The sequence below is a fragment of the Pezoporus flaviventris genome, unplaced genomic scaffold, assembly GCF_033815535.1.
Source record: "Pezoporus flaviventris isolate CSIRO_AGI_PZ_B2104156 unplaced genomic scaffold, CSIRO_AGI_Pfla_v1 ptg000031l, whole genome shotgun sequence".
NCBI lineage: Eukaryota > Metazoa > Chordata > Aves > Psittaciformes > Psittacidae > Pezoporus > Pezoporus flaviventris.
In genome coordinates, this window is record NW_026892579.1 from 51,151,488 (window position 1) to 51,167,364 (window position 15,877).

A 15,877-nucleotide genomic window follows, 5' to 3' on the forward strand; every position below is an offset into this window, starting at 1 on the left:
CCCAGCACCAGAGGATGATGATCTTTAAACATCTGTTACAGCTCTGCACATGAAAGGCTCACAAGCACATTAGTTTGCATGTTCAGTCATCCTATCTCCAAGGGGAATGTGCTCATCGGCTGACAAAGCTATCTGCAGGATGCAATTGTTCATGCTGCATCCAGGTAATTGGCAAGTGAAGCTGGTGACGATATTCTTGGCATCACACCTGCCTTGTGTAATCAGCCACGGGCGGTGATTTCCGCATTGATATCTCACTCTGCCCAGGGAGGAGAGCGGCTGTGAGCTCACAGCTGGAGCTGGCCAAGCCGAGCACCTCAGGAGGAAGAATTTCATCTTCCCTTTCAAGGCAGAGCTGTGAAAAGACTTGCATTCGACTGGTTTTTCCTCTCTAGCTAGATTTAAGATGCTCAGCAAACTTGGTGGATGGTCTTTGCTTCAGCTTCTGAAATAGTATTTATGTAAAGTGTTCTTCTTCTGATTGGGGATGGAGGTGACTTCAGGAGGTGATGCACAACCCTTGCCCCATCAAATGCACTTGTAGCTTTCCAAGTGGTTTCAAAGAAGCCTCAAAATCACCAAGGCAATGTCAGGAGCTGAGTTCAAATGTTATTAGTTCTTGATCGTCTGCTTTGATTGCAAAAGCCATCTTCACATGCTGCAGTATCTTGTGACATAAAACTCCATGTCACAAAACACATAAACACTGGCAAAAGAGTTAAAAGAAACAATGAGTGTCATAAGAGACCCATTTGCCACATGTATCCTGTCACTTTTCAGCCTGGAAATGGTGTTGCTCACCACAGCTGAGTGTAGATTTCTGGGACCTGTTGAACATTTCCAACCTCTGCTTGTTGTGTGTTAGTGCTGCAAATCTATGTTAGTGTGAGCACACATCGAAGTAGCATCCTCCTCTCCCTGTCTGCCATCAGGATGCCAACTTAGATTGTTGAGAGTTTAACAACCATGCCTTTATACCAAATATGCTAGAAATCACCTCAGAACAGTCTGAGATGTCTGAAATGTCTTGCGAGGAGACACAGAGATGGGGCAAAACTCAATCCTTAATCTTACCAGATCTTCAATTTACTTCCTCTTTTTCCTCAATATCACTCCGTTTAATTCAATTCTTGCTTTCCAGATTTGCAATAGTAGGTTATTTTGCATCTGCAGACATAAATCCAAATCCTGATCCCATTAAAGTTAGTGGCAAAACTTCCAATAACTTCAACTGCTCCAGGACTTGGCTCACTGTGAAGAAAATGTTGTTCTTAAGGCAATATGTATTGCCACAAGGATTCAGACATCCATAAATCCATCAGGCCAATGAGTATTTCCATCTGCCATCCAGCATTTGGATCTGGGTGTGTTAACAATATTAGCTAGAGTGAAAGTTACCAGCAAATGCATTTCTGCAACCGTTTATCTCTTATTCATGAAGTTTTTGCATTTACTGGCAGAAGGATAAAGAACAGCTTCCAGAGCATAGCAGTTTATGTGTAGGTTGGAATCCTGGGACAGGAGGTTGGATGGCAGTGAGATGGACACCTTAAAAGTGCTGTAGTTAGACCCGTTTTAAAGAAGCTGGTTTGGGTCTCAGGAAAGCTGAACTCATTTCCCAGTGCTGCCACCAACCTCCTATGTGTCCCAGGGCAAATCATTTGATCTACCTCAGTCTCTTTGCTACGGCATTTCTAACTCCTATCCTTTGCCTATGCGAACTTTCAGATAAGGCTGTAATTGACATAATAGTAATAGTAATCGTAATAAGAATAATAGTAACAACCATAATGACAATCTGGTTTATACACTTCATCAAATCTCAGCCACCCGCATTAGGCCAACTGCATTCTGGCAGGACTTTCACAGCTGAGCAGCACACACGGGAACCCTTTAGAGAGGAAAAAAACTTTTCCTTTTCCTGGTGAGTAATTTTAAGGACTAGACTGGTAGTAAAGCAGAGTGCAACCTGGAGGCAATTTCGTCGGCATTCTGAAATGAGCTTTGTTTAACTCCATAAATGTTTTTGAGTTAGTCAGTTTTAATGGAGGCCAGAGTGCCCTGGGGTGACTCTTTTCGAAGCGCTTTGTTTTGTTAATAATGATTTGTAAATGCTGTCTGTCGCTGCCACTATCTTGGAAAAGTCTTGGCTGAGAAACACAGGTACCTTGTGTTACTTAACATGCTTCAAGTGGTTTTCCTTGCAGTAGTGCCTGTTAATGCCACAAGTCTGTGGCCACAGTGAAACGATGCTCTGCTGAGTAGCCCAGGTCTCTGGCTAAATTCATCCATCCCTTCATTCAGCAGCATTTGGGAGGTCACCCTGGGTGAGCCTGAGATTTAGGGATCTGAACATTTTGGGGAACTCACGAGGTCATTTCTGAGCAAGGGCAACTCATCCCTGGAAGATCCCTGCTGCGACCACAGCTGGGTGTGTTATCCTGTCAATAAAGAACCAACCTCACTTGTCAGAGGGAGGACTCTCTTCATGGCATGGAGAATGTCCTGCTGGGATGTCGAACAGCAGTCATGGGGATGTCCTGAGGAGAGCAAAAAGGCCAAAGCCACCATTCATGGCATTAATTGTCAGAGAAAGGAAAAAAATAAATCAGTTATTTCAATGTCTATATTTATATGTAGTGGGAGTTAAGACCCCTAAGTGATTTTGGGAAATACCCAGAATTGTACCTGCTGCTGCTATTTCTCCAGCCATGTACTGTGTGAAAACATGATCACTGCTATTTCCTATTAAATCCCATAATTTGGTTTCCCTATAAGCACCGTTTCAAGCCTCTGGGTCCTTTCAGAGGACCCAGCCTCATCTTTTAGGGATCTTGAGCACTCTTTCCACCCATGAAATTTACTCCAGCGGCTTCAGTTGGGATAAAATTACAACGGCCATCAATCCAGCCCTCACACTTCAGAGCATACGTTAATCACCGCAAAGGGGAAGGAAGCAATTTTCTTCACACTTTATTACTGCACAGCCCCAAACATTACAGATCTCAGTTCTGCTCTTCGTTTTGCATCTTTGAGGAACATCCGTCATTGTCTGCCTGATGGAAAACCAGGCTGGACAGACCACCACAGTGCCCAGGTGGGATTTGCCTGACCTAATGCAACTGCCTGCAAGTTTGGCTAACACCAGATATCCTTCTCTGGTTTGTGGAGGGAGCGGTAGAAGGTCAGAGCATGATTCATCCCATGCTAAGAGAGGTGTCTGAAGCAGCCAAGATGAATCACCTTTCAGAGGCCCTGAATCTTTGTTGGCTGTAGGTGGAGCCCATATGATTCACCAATTTGAGATACTTAACTTGTAGATGGCTGAAGTGAAGCGAGGTGTTTCTCACTTCCTTTGGCCATGACTGTTGTATTCCTGCTCCTCTGCAAGGTTTCTTTTTTAGATGAATGAAATACCAGAATTTTTGCTTATGCTTAATAAAAATTGCCCTGAGCACAATGCCTGTTAGCAGGTTGTTAAGAAAAGCTAGCACAATATGGATGTGACATGATAATAATAATTGTTATTTTGGAATAGGGGAATGTAACTGCTGAAACATAGCAGAAGGGACAGGCAAGAAATCCTGTTCCAAAGTGATATTGCACTGAGATGGGGTGGAAGAGGAGGGGAAGTTTTATTAATTATTGTACTTAAACCTGAGTGAAATGGCAAACATTGCTGCTTTTAAAACCTCCCAGCTGTTCCTTCCTTTGCTCTGGTGGCTGCTTGGAAGTTTAAGCAGTGATAAAAGCAAGGACTCTTAAAGCATTTTGCAAAGTTGTAGAAGACTTTAAACAGCTGGTATGATAAAACACCCACATTTCCCCTGACAAATGTAAGCTCCACCGGTAGCTTTTAGAGAAAGAATCCATACCAGAGCCGTAAAAGAAATAAAATGGTTAAGTGTAGAGGTGACGTTCTGGGTTTTCCCAGCTCAGTAAAGATATATCTAACCAGCCATTATCACACAGGTGCACGTATATCATTCAACATCAGACATCAAGGAAAAATAATCACCTAGAGTGAGAGAGTAAAGTTCAATGAAAGTTTGAAAGCATTACACATCAGCACTCCTGGAAGTATAATCAGACACCCCAAAAAAATGACTTCCAAGCTTTTGTTTGGTCAATGAGTTTGGGTTTTCTGGCTGCATCAAATGAGAATTCATACACATCTGTCTTCATTAGACTTCTTCTAAAAACAATTGTACATTTCCTGGAAGCTCATTAACAGGGGAGCATTGCCAGGCTCTTATTCATAACGGCCCTGATTCAGCAAAGTACTTAAACATGTGCATCGAGCCCAGTAATTTATGATAAAAGGTATAAAAGCAACCCAAACTTTTTCTAAGTTGTAGAAAATACTAAGCCCCCCTTTCACTTGCATTTTTAGTGAAAATTGTGGTCAATTCCTCTCATCTTTGATCTGATTTGTTTTAAATAATATGTTCAATATCTACCTATCTATGATTCTATCAGTCAGCATAACATCATACCCAGCTCAAAATTTTTGGTGACAGCGTCTCTGCATCTGCTGGTTCTTCCTGGTTTCTTCTGGAATACTTCAAATTCCCCTGTGACAGCACCAGCTATTACTTGTTGAGGACAAAGACATCTTTGTCTGGTGTCTGTCCTACCTGGCCAAAAATTCAGCACAAACATTTGACTTAATTAACTCTTGGTCAAACTCACTCCTAAATGTCTCTTTCCCCGCCAGTAATCTGTATTCCTTGCATTTTTTTAATCCTACATTGGCCTGCTGTAAACTATGTCCCATGTTGAAGGACCAACTGTTCTGTGTCTCAGCTATTGATTCCAGCCTGCCTTCTAAAATGCATGCATTAGAGGGTAGCTGCAGAGCTGGAGGAGTGCTGAGTTAGGTAGTTTGAAGTTCTCCACGTTATGCAGTATGCTCTGACATCAGGCAGTTTTTGATGTCCTTTACAAGTGTCTTTCCCTGAGTTTGCCGAGTTTTTCTTGGCTCTTTCCAACTGAACTGTGATGGAGATGTTGAAGGTGCTGTAGGATGGCAAAGCTGTGCTGCTAACGTGTACTGAGGGCCGTCAAGCTCTGCTAACTGTGCTGCTGGTATGTGCTGAAAGTCTCCAAAGATATTACTGCCTTTGTGTCCTTCTGCTTTTCATCGCCCAACTTGAGGCACCTCAGCAGGAAAACAATTTTCGGGAAACCGTACATTCCTGCCTTTGCAAACCAGCTCCCTGGCTGGACAGCTGCCTGTCACTCTTGCATGCATGTATTTCTCACCCCCTTTTAGCTCTCAGGATCTTAGGGATGGCTTCTCAGTGCAACAGATTGTGGAACATGCAGGGAGAGCTGACTTTCTGCCCTAACCCTGAAGCTAATCAGACCCTGAATGGCAGCAGGACTGCTCCCAGCTCTGGCCAGCATGCATATGGCTGGACAAAACACTGACATATTCATCAGACTCCAAAGGAGAATGCAGGGAAAAGCCCTTCATGTAGTTGTGTTTTTTTTAATAGTTTAAATATCTCTTCCTAATGCACTTTCCACACTTGATTGGATTTGTTGTTCACTGCTGAACTGTATCCAGCTTTGGTCCACCAGAGGAGGACCTTATCCCAACAACCTCCAAAGCACCAGTATCTACTGTTGCTTTGCCTAATTTATTGCAACTTCACTGTTCCTATTCCTGCAGGTTGTTAGCCCCAACTGTGATTCAGTCCTTACTATATACTAGGCACTGTACAAACATGTAGGCAGCGATTAGCATCCCTCTGAAAAAGTCTGTAAACTAAATAGATGAATAAAAAATATAAGGAGGTGAAATGATTTGCTGGGGGAAAAGCTGATTTTCAGATTTGCACCTGATGGCACCAGGTCTCACTGCCTGGTCATTAATCCCCAATTTCCCAAGGGAGCATGTGTGTTTACCTGCCGGAGGTCCGCAGCTGGAAAGCCTACTGGCTACACACTTCTTATTGCAGTTCTGCAGGAGACAAATCACTGCCTGTTTGACACACAGAGTTGTACAAAGTCTCACTACAGAAAATGTTTCGTGCTGTCGATCTTCCAAAGCATCATCACTGGCAGCAGGACACTGGCTTCAGAATGGGTAGATTGTGCTTCCACAAAGCTAATTAAAATCATTAGCAGCAACCTGTGATCAACTGCCAGAAGCTATCCTTCATAACAGTAACCTCACTTTCCCCCTTGTCTGCTTGAGTAAATTTATGAGTTATTCTGAAGTTTATTATCTCCCTTTTAAAAAATAATTCATGTTTATTTTATAGTGAGTGGAGACATCTCAAAATGATTATGTATACCCAGATAAGCAATAAAAATCACAGAGGTCATGGAAGAGAGAGCCTGTTATGAATGTTACAAGTGCTCTGTCTCTGCTGCTAGGTTCAAGACCAGAATCTTTGCCAAATCCCCTGAAGTCAGATATCGTGCTCTCTGCTTGTTACAAATGCTGCTTAGTAGGACTCTGCTTAATAGGAATGGGGTGGAAGGATGAAAGGGGAATTCTTGACCAGAAAATAGTCATGAAACAATATCACCGTTTAATCTTCCCCAAGTTTCTAATTCCCTCATCCTCCACTGTTTCCAGCTTTGTATCCTTTGGAAATGGACAGAAACAAGAATTTCATGCAAACTTATATGTGTGTATTTGTGATATGGATAAAAACTTTGACAAGGATTTATACAGCTTCTGAATATTTGAATTAAGAGTACAGTTGCTCTAAGTGCCTGGACAGAGAAGGGTAGCTCAGTTCACTGAATATAGGTTGTGACCCCCAATAAATCAAATTAATACTGTTCTCCACTGAACCTTTACTTGTCTTGGCTGTTTAAAGTGTATTGTATTTGCCTTTACCATGTTGTACAGTGATTCTCCAGGTGCTGACACAAAGCATTACAAATGTAGCCTATTTGTAGGCCACATTACACCTGCATTGTGCTGTGTGTCTGCTGCAAGAGGTGTGTTAATTTCAGCTGTACTGAGAGCTGCTTGCCACAAATATTTTGGCAGTGAAATCGAGTGGCTAAAACAAAAGTGTTTGGGCTACTGTGGGCAATTCTTTGTGTGGCTGATTGCTTTCCTAGACATGGAAATTCATGATGGAAACATGGTTCTAATAATTAAGTTCATTTGGATATCTAATGTAGAGTGCTGATTTAGTTCTGTCATAACGAATTCCAGTTTTTCTTCTTTTGTGTTTGCAGCAATATAATTCTTACTGGAAGAATCATTTCTGCTCTACTTCTGCTTTCCATTCTCTGGTTAGCTCTAGTGCCATTTATTAAATGGACTTGTCCAACTTTATAGTTTTTAAAAAGAACAGGATCCAAGTGATTTCTCTTTACCAAATTATCAAATACAAATCTCTGAATCCTAAGTGATTAAACTGTAGCTAAAGTTGCTTAATGACACCGTTGTTGTGCTCTGGCTCTTTAAGTGGGCTGGCCTTTGAGGTCTCACATAACTCTGCCAAAATCTCATTGCTCTTATACTGGTTCTCTTGAGCAAAAAAAGCACAGCTTCCATTAATGATGATAATTGGCAACAGCAGTGCTAGTAAAGAACTGGTGTCTGCTGAGGACAGCCCTGGCTGCAGGAGATTGCCTGTAGTGCCTGGGTGAACAGCAGAAGAGCCATTGTCTGCTTTGCCTCTAGCAAAGATTGTTTGCTGGTGATAGTATCCTCAGTAAGCACTAATGTCCCTTTCCTGTGTGTGATGCCACAACAAGCTCCATGTAGGACCCCACTTTTTTTTTCACCAAGACCTATAAAACTACAGTGTTTGCTGAGTGTGAGCACTGGTTATGCTTGTTACACTTGTTGTGGGGTAAGGGCCTTGCCCATGGGCTCCTGATGGAGATTTAAGAAGTCTCCTGCTGGCAAGGCTTGCAGGCCCTTAATAGACCTGGTTTTCCATGCTGAGGAAGCAATTTCAGTGCCTATCAGAATATTACTCTAGGCCTGAATCCAGTGACCTTTATTCAACTTTTACTCAACCAGAAGGAAAATGATGGAAATTGGAGGAGGGGGAGATTGAAAACCTTTCGAAGGTATGTTTTCCTCTATGGTGCCACCAGGACTAAAATGGCACACATTAGCCACTGGCTAGAGGATCACCTCTGGCTGGTACAATATCCATGTGCCAGGTAAGGCTTTGAGTGATCATTCCCCACCTGTGATAAATTATAGATGGGATTTTTTGTACTTTACGTCCCCTTGAGAAGAAGAGGGGAATCCAAAGCTATTGTGTCACCCAAGAGGGAGGCATTCACCCAATTAAGGGGCTGATCCACTTAACCTCCTCAGCCTAGTGCCCACATCTGTAGCTATCTGCCTGCTCCTCAGTCCATCTCTCTTCCAGCTGAAGCTCTGCTCTCCAAGTGTTCTACATGCTTGGGGTCATCCTTGGCCTCTCTGCAGGCAAGACTGCAAGATATTTGGGTGCATGAGGAACACAGGTAAGAAAAAGGGGAATTTTTGTGCCCTCAACTGGGATAGAGGCAACCTAAGGCTTTGCTCCCTGGGCAAATAATGTGCTGCAAATTCCACTCCTTGAAGAAAAGACAAAGAGTACCTCAGAAGTATGGCTGGGAGGGCATATTCCCCTCCTGCCCAGCCCTGAGTCGGAGCTGTGTGATTCCCTTGTGAAGTATGCTCCACAGGCCAAACAGTGGTTGTTTGGCTGGGATCCCTATCTGTTCAGCGGAATACAAGGTTTTGAAGGCAATACCTGAGACTGCAGGATGAAAAGATAAAAACTAACAACATTCCCCAGCTTTAACTGAGGTGCTGCTCAGTCAGAATCTGCTCAGATTCCTTTAAAAGTGGTAAATGCTTCACCTCTGCCAGTGTTCAAGGCCAGGTTAGACAGAGCCTTCAGCGGCATGGTCTAGTGTGAGACGTCCCTGCCCATGGCAGGGGAGTTGGGACTAGATAATCTTAAGGTCCTTTTCAACCCTAATTATTCTATGATTCTATGAAATAGCTGGTTGAGCCTGAATATGTCCAGAAACTGAACAAAAGCTTTTGCAAGCCTGGTCTCTGCCATGAACGAAGGCTGTACCTGCAGCACCTGAGTTGCATAGCTCGGTGACAACTGGTTTTAAACCACAACACAGCCACCTCTGCAGCCATCCTGTAGGAAAGCAGCAGCCAGGCCGCATTCATCAGCTCATAGTGAGTAACTATATCAGCTCTGTGCACCATTCACCTAGTGGTGGGCTCTTTTCAGCTCTTTCTTTCTTTTTTGGGTAGTAAGAAGCATCCTTCAAGTGAACATAAGACCATTTGATGTTACCATAAACCATTCTGCTGGCTCAAATCAAAGATGAGGCACCGAGGTGTTGTAAAAATCTTTGAGTCAACTAAAGACAGCTGGTTGAATCATTTCCCAGATTTTCATATGACTCATAAATTTGCTACATAGTGAGGAAATTCCCTGAAAGCTTCTTGGCAGGCACTTCCAGTCTGACCAGTAGCTAAGAAACACATAACCTTCCAGTTATAGGGGGGGAGCAGTGTGGAGAGGAAACAAAGAAGACTCTGCTTTTGGGTTTGAGCATGGGGTCAGTTGAAAATGTATTCCTGCCACCAAAGCCACAATCCTCCTGCACAAGAGGCCAGGAGCTTTAAGGGACAGCTTCTCAGATGTAACGCATATGTGCAGAAGAGTCTGCCTCCTCCCTTTCTCCTTCTACCGGTACACCCCACTTCACACATGCACAGAAGTGCACGTGGCAGAACTCTGTGACCTGTGGTGCACAAACCTGTGTATCAGTTGAGTACATGCCATTAGACCTTGTTTCATTTCTTGACAGGTAGCCCAAATCATGTCTTATTCAGGCATCTAAAAGCAAGATTGCAGATGTTTCTGTCACCAAGATCCACATTTCTTTGGGTAGTTAATGGTGAGCACCAATGAGCGCCTCTAAAGGGAAAAGCCTCTCTACCTTGTGTAGGAAGGTTGAGTGTTTGTGGTTTGGGCTGTTTGTGGGTACTTGTGTTCCCCATAAGACTTTCAAAGGTTTTTTTCTCGCACCACTGACTGTGTGGACAGAAATGTCTTCCTTCAAGGGAGCAGGTTAATTAAATATCTATCGTCATGGCACAGATTGGGATCTCAGTGGTGGGACCTCAGTGAGCTTCCTGATGTAGTCCACCTCAAATTAAGCAGTGTGAATAAATCCCAGTGACCATCTGTGTCAATGCAAGCATTGGCCAAGTTCTTGCCTGGCACCCCAAAGAGCTTTTGAGCCTGGAGTTGCCCAGTAAAATGGACTGTTATCTAGAAAACTCCTCCAGCTTCAGATGTCACTGGCGCAGATATCTGCATCTGAATTACTCAGTTATACCTTCATAGAATCGTATGACTTGGGTTGGGAGGAACCTTAAAGATCATCTAGTTCCAGCCCCCTACTATGAGCAGGGACACCATCCACTACACCAGGTTGCTCAAAGCCCCATCCAACCTGGCCCTGAACACTACTAGGGATGGGGCAGCCACAGCTTCTCTGGGCAACCTGTACCAGTGTCTCACCACCCTCACAGTAAAGAACTTCTTCCTAATATCTAATCTAAATCTACCTTCTTTCATTTTAAGCCACTCCCCCTTGTCTTATCTTTGTATGCCCTTGTAAAACATTCCTTCATGACTTTCCTCATGGCCAAAGGAAAGCAAAAGCAAGTTCTTCTCATCCTGAGTTATTGAAGACCCATGTCTTCATCTCTAGTCATATAGACAAGCTTACAATATTTTTCTTTTTCATGTCCCTGTGATAGATAAAGAATGAAACAAGGGACATATTGTTGAAAGCTGTGATGTGACATTATTAGTACCTCTATTAGTACCTCTATAGCAAGACTTCTGGTTGTTCTCTTGGGTCTCTAAACTCTATGCTTAGTTATCTTTTGAGGAACCACCAAGGCATCTGTTGGGCTTGGTGAGACAAATTGTTGTACAGCCCAGGTGTAAGCATGCACCCATGCTGGGGATGTGTATGTCATAGAATCATAGAATCAACCAGTTTGGAAAAGACCTCTAAGATCATCAAGTTGTGCTTTGTTGATGCTTGGTGTGTTGGCAGACCAATCATGTCAGGGTGGTTCCCTGTCACAGGACCATGGGGAGAATCCATGAACCAGCTGCATTAATTGACCCCAGTGCATAGGGTTGAGTGATAAGAGTGAGACGGTGTCCAGGTTGGAGAGTGTGAAGATGATGAGGGCCACCTTGCAGAGACACGGGGACCACCAGTGAGGGACATGGACTCCAATTTGGGAGCTGTCAGTTCAGATATTTTAGCTAGCGCTTCAGAAACTGTGTGACCTGGCAGTTTGCCCCATGGAGTTTGCACACAATTAATTCATTAGGTAATTCAACAGGCATGGATGGACAACCATGTATAACTCCCATTACAGTCCCAGTGTGTGAGCACACACAGGGACACATGCACAACATAACGTTGCTCCCCTCTCCCCAAATCCCGCTATGTTGAAAAAGGCCAGAGGAAACACAAATGACATTTTGTTTCTTCTCTGTAAAAAACACTTGCAAACTCTGACCAGCAAGAATGGATTGCATTTCAGGGGCTTGTTTATTCATCGAAAGCTCAAAAGATTTAACAGTTTAAATAAAATGTCTGAATGAGGCTCCGTGTATGTGAGCCTCTGAAATGCTCTTTTGAGACAGACATCTGACGCCTCGGAGGAGCTCCTCAGTGGCAGAGAGGGCTTTAGCAGCTTCAGTTGTGAGCAATTAAAGTTGATCAGGGCTTCGGACTGGTTGAAAACACAGAAAATCATGCCCAGTTCAGCTCTCCAAAATGCTTCTTCATGTCACATATTTGCCACAGCTTTAGCTTCAAATTGCAGGATGAAACATAGAGCCAATCACCAGGTTTAGGAGTAAAAATGTTCCTAGGAATTCAGAAATGCTACCAAACCATTATGCTGACTGCTTTCCAGATTGAATCTTTCTTTTTTTTCTCTTTCTTTTGGTTGCTTTAATTTAGTAGAGGAAGTGAAGGCAAATAGTTTAATCATAACCATCCCTAGGGGCAATTTAGAATCATTTTCTCATTAGTGCATATAATACGCAGTATAAGTAATGTTCAATCAGATGGTTGCTACAAAGGCCTGTGCAGACACTGAAATGAAATGCAGTCCAATGCTATGAATAGTTGAATAAGAATAATCTCATCTTCTTGTATCTTGCTTCTTTGTTGGTGGGTGAATAGGACTTTCCCCCCTCCTTTCTTCTCTCTCTTTTTTTTTGTGGGGGGGGAAGGGATAATCAAACTTTCTTCTAAATAGTAAAATCACGTTATAAAAGTGGAGGGATTCCAGGACTGTAAAGGCTCCAGGGAATTCAATCACAGACAGCCAAAGCCAGGAAGTATTTGAAGAGGGAGAAGAAAACTAAAACACGAGCAGGAAATATGTGCTCCATAAAGTTGACTTAACTGGAAGACATGTGTCACACATTGGAACTAGATGATCTTAAGGTCCTTTCCACCCTAACTATTCCACGATTCTGTGATCTACAAGAGGGTCCAACAGTAGTACCCGTGGGTATTTTGGGAGAGGCAGTAGCTCCAAGGGCTTCTTCATCCCAAAAAGCCGCTCAACTTATGATGCATTTAACTGCTCCCCAGTTTCATCACACAAGCTTGTATGGGTCAGGCTTAAAGTCAGATCACTGAAATTACATCAGTTAAAAAGCAAGCTATGAAGATCCAAGATGGTGGAGCAGGAAGTTCTTGCACCATCTCTTCTGCGAGAGCTGGCACACATTGGATTACACCCCAGGGTGTAGATGGGTAGATAATTAAAAGTAAAATACCTAGTGTTTGGATGGCCAGGCAGCTCAGTGACTGCCGTCGCGCTCCCATCAGCTAGAGTGGGCTGCTCAGTGACAGCTATGACAGCTGGCATATCATGGATCATCCTGATTACGATGGGAAGCACAGAGACCACTGCTTGTGATTTCAGCACAAGCTGGGAACTGAGGAAGGTGACACTTTTGTATTGGTAGAGAAAGAAGTTAGCAGGACCTCTAGTTGTCTGCGTTTCTCTGTATTTCTCAGTAGGCTCATGGCATGCTCAGAGTGGTACCCACTGGTTTTGATGGATCCTATCTGGGAGAATGGTGAACTCCAGGATTTCCTACTTTCCAGTTGGCCCCAGGGTGGTGACTGGGATTGGATGTTGTCTCTTGGATATCTAAGTCTCTGCATAAAAATGCAGTGGCTTCACTTGCCTTTTTTTTATAGGTTGGAAGAGATGCGAATGCTGCTCCCAGCATCCACAGAGATCAAAGGTATGAAATACTACTCCATAGCAAGGGGTTTTGCAGATCATTTTTCAGGATCATTTAATGAGGGCTTGAACCTCCCAAGTTTCACTTAATTCTTCATAACTGAATAAACCCAAAAATTCAAAGTGAAACTCAACCCAGAAATCCACGTTCAGCTTGGTTTTGGATGGAAACCAAAGGAAATCATTTAATCCCAACATGGTTTCCACCAGAAGCTCTGTATTGGTTTGGGTTTGGTTGAAACTCAGCTTTTGCTTCCCTTTGCTGAACAGCTCATGTAAACTATGGGGTAAGAAGAAACAAATTCAGGAAATACTTGTGTATTTTCCTGTAACAGTTCAAAAATATCTTCTGAACTCTATCAAACACATCAGTTCCATGAAACTCCAGGAAACACACCAGTCCAAATTCTCTGTAAATTGGAAATAAGATAAATTTGTCACTGTTTATCTTCAACACAAACACAGATATCCCAGCACTGGAAGAACTCTGAATATGTGGCATGAAAGCTTTTCCCATAGGTAGAAAGAAAAAGGCAACTCAAAAATAGATTCTTTGTTTTGATAGACAAAAATGAAAGGCCTGGACAATGCTATAAACTAGTTTTTCCTCTCACTTTTACAAAGTTTGACAGAAGCAAAAGCATCACACTTACTGCTGTAACAGACTTGGAGGATTTTTTTCTGAGATCTTAAAAATCATGGAGTTATACTAATGTCCTGTTGTGCAACAGACTTTGAGCAATTAAGGACAAGTCTACTTATTGATTTATGGGTCCTTGCAAGAAAAGCTTAATAATAAGGATAAAGGTGACAGGATAGTTCAGATAGTATCTTAGTTGTGAGCAGTGGGTATTGAAAATGGACATTTCTTATTTTAGGATATGCTTGTAGAAGTCCCATGAGAGACTGTCATAAAATATCAAGTTTACTAGACAGGCTTGTCTAACTCATATCCGTTAGACCATGAGAACATGGTGTTTCATATGAAGGGACAAGAAACCATAATTTATGCTTATGGGATGAGCAGTTCTGTGCAGAAGTATTTTGCTACCCCAACAATTAGGGGTAACCTGAACTCAAAGGATGAAGTACTTGGTCCTTTCAGCTTACAGATGAGTTGCCATCAGTAGCTCTGGACTGCTACTGTAAATTGGTATTTCCCTTTAGGCATGCTGGGTGGCAAAAATACTTGTTTCCAGAGTTTCTGGTACGGTCATTACTCCATAGGGAGCTCTGGGCATCTGCAAGCTGTGTACAAGGCAAACACACACCCTGGAGATATTTCATGGAAATCCCACTCACTGACTTTTTGGTTGTTTCTCCTCAAATGCCTCATTAATATATTCTCCACTAATAAATCTTTAAATTGCTCAACCAGTTCTGTAGAAAAACAAAAGTACAGTTGGGGGAGTGCTTGCTTGCAACATATTTTTCTGTAGAAATAATTATTAGCTAATAAAGTTGGAAGGATCTTGGCAGAGTTAAATCCTCCACTGGGATTGGGTGCTTCCTCTTTGGATCCTCTTGAAAAGACTCAAATTAATTTTGCTTTTGTTATAATTTGATTAGTCCTTGTTTCACAAGTGGTTGAGCTTCAAAACAAAGATTTATATCTGTGCAGCTAACCTGCGTAATAGCGCTTGTTGCTTCTTTTGACTTTCTTTAATACATTCAGTACAGTACATAAGCATATTTTAAAGACATGTGGAAATACAAACATAAAGAAAAGACTCGAATACCAAACCGCATGCATGATGTTGTTGTGCTTCTCTCCTTACTTCGTCTGTATTCAAGAACATAATGTGTTTCGGCCAGGCCATTGTCAAAACAGACAGAGATTAATTGCTGCAGCCATTTGTTCTGTTACAAGAAAGATAAAAATAACTCATGACTCATGACAACAGTGAATATTGTGGAGCCAAACCCTGCATCCTATTTGCCATTTTCTAGCCTCAGCGTAGAAGCAAAAATGTGATTTTGAGAAATGATCTGATGCTATATTTAGTACCTCTGCAGTATTTATGCAGCTAGGGAAGTAGGTGTCTGGCATTGTCTTAAAGGACACACAGATGTGGTTCAGGAGGCTGTGGATATGGGGCTTGAAATGGCTTGTGTATATTGGTAGGTATGGCTGCAGGGCAGAGACATAATCTTACAACACATCAGGAATCAGAAATCAGGGAAACCCCATAGTTTTGCTCAAGCTGTCCTTCAGCATGCACATGGCATTTACTAACGTGTTCACGGGACATTGACCATGTGCTTAGGCTCTATGTGGAGGGGACCCTCAGTCTTAGAGTGAGGCTTGGAAGCTTGAATTTCACTGCACCGTGTGGGACATGTTCCCCATGTAAGGGGCATGCACATGAGTATCTTTGCCCATTTCCTCATATACCCTTAGCATTCTGAGGTTTCCAGCCCTTGGATTATTAGCTTGGACAAAGAGATGAACTTCACCTCTGAAGCATTTTCATGGCTTTAGATGACCAGTCAATCTCACCTCTGTGCCTGGCAAAATCTTGGAGCAGATTCTCCTGGAAGGCATGCTAAGGCACA

General features: G+C 42.7%; 1 long non-coding RNA gene across 1 annotated transcript; it reads left to right on the forward strand.

Moving 5' to 3' along the window:
- Positions 1–8,397: 8,397 nt before the first annotated feature.
- Positions 8,398–14,669, forward strand: LOC133273472 (uncharacterized). The gene is made up of 3 exons (XR_009744829.1): positions 8,398–8,463; positions 13,276–13,322; positions 14,489–14,669. It is a non-coding gene; the product is annotated as an uncharacterized LOC133273472 (long non-coding RNA).
- Positions 14,670–15,877: the final 1,208 nt, after the last annotated feature.